A 4,240-nucleotide genomic window follows, 5' to 3' on the forward strand; every position below is an offset into this window, starting at 1 on the left:
AAAAGTACATCAAGCCAAAACCAAAGCCCCTGGTCTTCATTAAGGCCTCCTGCTCAACCAAGCAGGCCACCGTCTCCAGGTTCATTTTTGCAGGTTTCGCTCTTGCTTTAACCTTCCCATTGGCCCTAATCAATCACCCCTTCTTTAAATTCTCTATGGTTCATTCATCACTTTGCTAAAGCTGACAAAATAGAGACCCGACAAGGATGGACTGATAACTGTTGTCTCTCTATCCTGGGAGTCTAGGAGTCTAAGACCATGGTATCAGCAAGGCTGGTGTCTTCCAAGAGCCTTTCCTTGGCTCTCAAGTAAACATCTTCTCCCCATCTCGTCAGGACTTCATAAGTATGTTGCCACCCTAACAGTGCCTTATAGGAACATTAATCATAATGGATTTGGGCTCATATGTCTGACCTCATTTGACCCCAGCCTCCTCTCTAAGTCCCAAATACAGTCATGAAAACCTCACAGACAGTTACAGGAGGCAGTACTGGGCTCAGGATGTCAACATACAAATTTGGGAGAAGAGGAATGGGTACACAGTTAACCCCCACTGCATGGTCGGTCTTCTAGGTGTTTCTCAAGCCTGGCGGTGACGTGTCTGATCCCATCAGTCATCTTTGCCTTGCCTTGACAATATTTCTGGATTTAAATTCAGTATCTAGCCAAGGCTAGTCTTACATGAGCCCTGGCTGCAAGCCCAGTGGCAAGAAAAGACAAAGGGACAATGACGGGCCCAAGCTTTATTCAAGAAAAGACTTTCGTGTAAGGAACCAGGGGTCCCGGTTCATGGACGGGTTGAGGCAGGCAGAGGAAAAGAAAGGAGAAGAGCAGAGGGGACTAACATTTTTCTTCTTTTGCCCAGCAGTTGGCCATTGCTAGGGGTGGCTGAGGAAAAAAAAATCTATCCTGAATCTGGCCATGCACAACACGATTTGAAATAACCTGGCGTTGCGAGGTGGCTCTTTCTAAGCCGAACGGTTCATTCTGGCAAGTCTTGCTAACAGCTGAGGAGCAACGGCTGGGTTGCTTGTTAGCCCCAGCAATTAAATAACAATCATTCAGGAACGGTATAGGGACCAGTTGGGAGGGATACAATGCTGCACATTGGGCATACAGTTGCCCGGACCTGCCGTGCTATGCCGATAAGGCAGCAGATGGTCTAATAGACTCCATCATTGAGCAGTTAAATTGGTAGGGTCTTAGTTTAATAATCTTGTGTTCTAATGATCTAGGCGCCTGATGAAAGGCAGGGCAATTACTTGTTCTTGTAATAATGCCCAGTTGGCCTGGACGGAAGGGCCACTCACTCCTGCATGGTGTGATATAATTAACTCCCGCTCCTCAGAAACATGGCTAGAGAGGCTAGTTTGATAATACACATCTCACCTTGACGCTAAAAATCTAAAAGCATTTTCCAAGTTGAAAATGGGTCTTAAGTATTTAAAACACAGGAAGATGGAAAATCCTATAACCCTATGCTGGTGTAGCACGTCTGCTTCTCTTCCAATCATTATGTCACAGGAGTCGAGAAATGGTGGCAGAAAATAGAAGGCACTTGTGTGTGAACCATTTGCAGGTGAGGAAGTCACTCAAGAGCTTCCCAGGCCTCGGAGAATATCTTGACCCAAGCAAAGGTCAGAGGACACCGAATCCTAGGTCGGGGTCGTTTGGTGATGTAGGCTGCAGACCCAGTCTACCAAATATTCTCTCCTGGCTGCTTTGCAAAACATCTCATTAGTGCTTCAGATATGTGGTATGACTTATGTGATCCATGAGCTAAAATTATAACTTGCATTTTTCACCTCTTAAACCTCTTTCTGGAGGTAAATTGAAGTGTGTGAACATTGTTAAAATATGAGTATGGATGACACTTTAGTCTTCCCTACGATATGATGTAATTTAGATCAAGCAAGACACCAATGCATATGCTAAATACCACCTTCCTCAGACATCAGCGCACAAGACCAGCACAGCAACTGACTTTATACCAACAGCTAGCATGTAGTAAAGGAAGGGTAGCACGCCTTTAATCCTAGCACTTGAAAGGCCAGCCTGGTCTACGTGGTGAGTTCGAGGCCAGCCAGAGCTACATGGTGAGCCCCTTTCTGGAAAACAGCAGCAACAGCAAAAAGGTAGAACACATGCAGCAGTGAAGAACTACTCATATAAAATGAAATGCTCACAAGAATAGACTTTAAGAAGAAAGTATGTGAGGCTGGAGCGACGTCTCTGTGTTGAAACTGCTTACAGCTCTTGCGAGGGCCAATCTGAGCTCCTATACTTATATCAAGTGGCTTCGTCCATCTGTAACTCTAGCCCCAGGGAATGGGACGCCCTCTTCTGGTACACACGACCCAAAGGCATGGCATACAGTCACACGGATTCACATAAATAATATTTAGGCCTTAATTTGCTGTCCTCCTGTTGCAATAAGACACCATGAGCAAAAGCAACCGGGTAGGGAAAATGTTTATTTCATCTTATAACTCTTAAGCTACAATCTGTCACTTAGGGAAGTCAAGGCAGGAACCGGAAGGCAGAAACTAAAGCAGAGGCCATGGAGGGTGCTGCCTTCTGGGTTGTTCCTCATGGCAAGCACTCGGCCTACTTTCTTATGGCTCCCAGGATCTCTTGCCCATTGGTGATCCTCCTGCCTCACCGACTTACACACGGGCATCTTCTCAGTTAAGGTTCCCTCTTTCCAGATGAGCCTAGGTTCTGCTAGGTTGACAAAATGCTCATCAGTTGGGGGTGAGGGGGAGACAGGGATCGAGAAACTGAGACAGAGAGACAGACAGACACAGAGAGAAAAACAGAGAGAGAGAGAGAGAGAGAGAGAGAGAGAGAGAGAGAGAGAGAGTTGGCTTATCTTGGTGAGGTGCCATCTCAGTCCAGGTTTTGGCTTATCTTGGTGAGGTGCCATCTCAGTCTAGGTTTATGCTGGGTCTTTGGGGGACCCTACAGTAGCTTGCCAATGTAGCAGGCACCCGTAGGCTCAGATCACAGAGTTCCGTACCACATGCTCACAGACCCTTGGTGCAGGTTCAGTAACCTCCCAATCTTACAAAAGTAGAATTTGTCGTTTACAGCATATAGATTAGCCAAGTTCTTTATAGCCTCGTGAGTTTGAAATCCATATTGATTACAGTGTTGCCTACAATACTTGGGCACTGCAAAGAGAACAGCTCTCTCTCTCTCTCTGTGTCATCTCCTTACAATTTCATAGAAGATGGGAGTAGAGCCTTCAACGCATGCTTCCAGTATAGCCTTCTGGGTGGGTTTTGTTCCTAATAGGAAGGGAGGGGAATTTTACTCAGTCACCCTCCTTCCTGAGGATGCTCTCTGCAGGCCTCGGCTTCGGTCGGCCTCTTTCCCGTGGGGCTTCAGCTTCTCCTCCTTATTCTACTCTGAGTTATTTTCAAGCTTCGTTTGTTATGTTTTTGGTCTGTAGAAAGGCCATATGGTGTGAAGCAACAAAATAAAAAATAGAGTTTCCTAATCAGGAGTCATAGAGGTCTGTTCTGAACTCTGCCTCAACCATGCAGTTGGTTATCAACCAAATTAATTACTATAAACGTGTGGACCATCATCTGATAGTGGGTAATTTAGTCTGACTTGAGACTTAAGACCAAATCTTGGGCGGTCCCTAAGCCACTGGCTCAGAGTCAGTGCCAGCTTCAAAGTCTCACTTTCTCGCCAGCTCTACCTGCTACAGGAGTCCGGACAGCTGCAGCAGATGTGGGTTTCCGTTTTCCACTGAGAACTGACACACCGCTCAGCAGGGGTTAGGGCTCTGTTTCTTTTGGGTTGATGTTTGCAGCCTCCTGGCTTCCAGCTCTTATGACACGTTTGTTTATTTGGAGACACAACACGTTATTTCTCAAACTGGGAAAAAAACCCTCAAGGCAAAAACTATTCTTCATATGTCTAAGAACATTCTCAACCCCAGCTTCCCTCAACCCAACCAAAAAAGTCAGAGAAGGAAAAAAATAAAAGAGCACTTCCAAACAAAAAGGGAAGTATAACTGACAATCTTCTATGGGGAAAGATGATTTCATGGTGGTTCTGCCTTCCACAGCGAAGGTCTAAGTGTTGGGACATTTTCAAAGCTGTGCACAACCCTTTGGAACTGTTGGTGGGGAGTCAGACGGCTCGGGGTGAACAGGAGCAGAGAGTGGATATTGTGTTTTGGTTGCTAATGAAGTCTCATAGATTTAATTTCAGTGTTTTCTTGGAA

This window comes from Rattus norvegicus, chromosome 8 (assembly GCF_021556685.1).
Source record: "Rattus norvegicus strain SHRSP/BbbUtx chromosome 8, alternate assembly SHRSP_T2T, whole genome shotgun sequence".
NCBI lineage: Eukaryota > Metazoa > Chordata > Mammalia > Rodentia > Muridae > Rattus > Rattus norvegicus.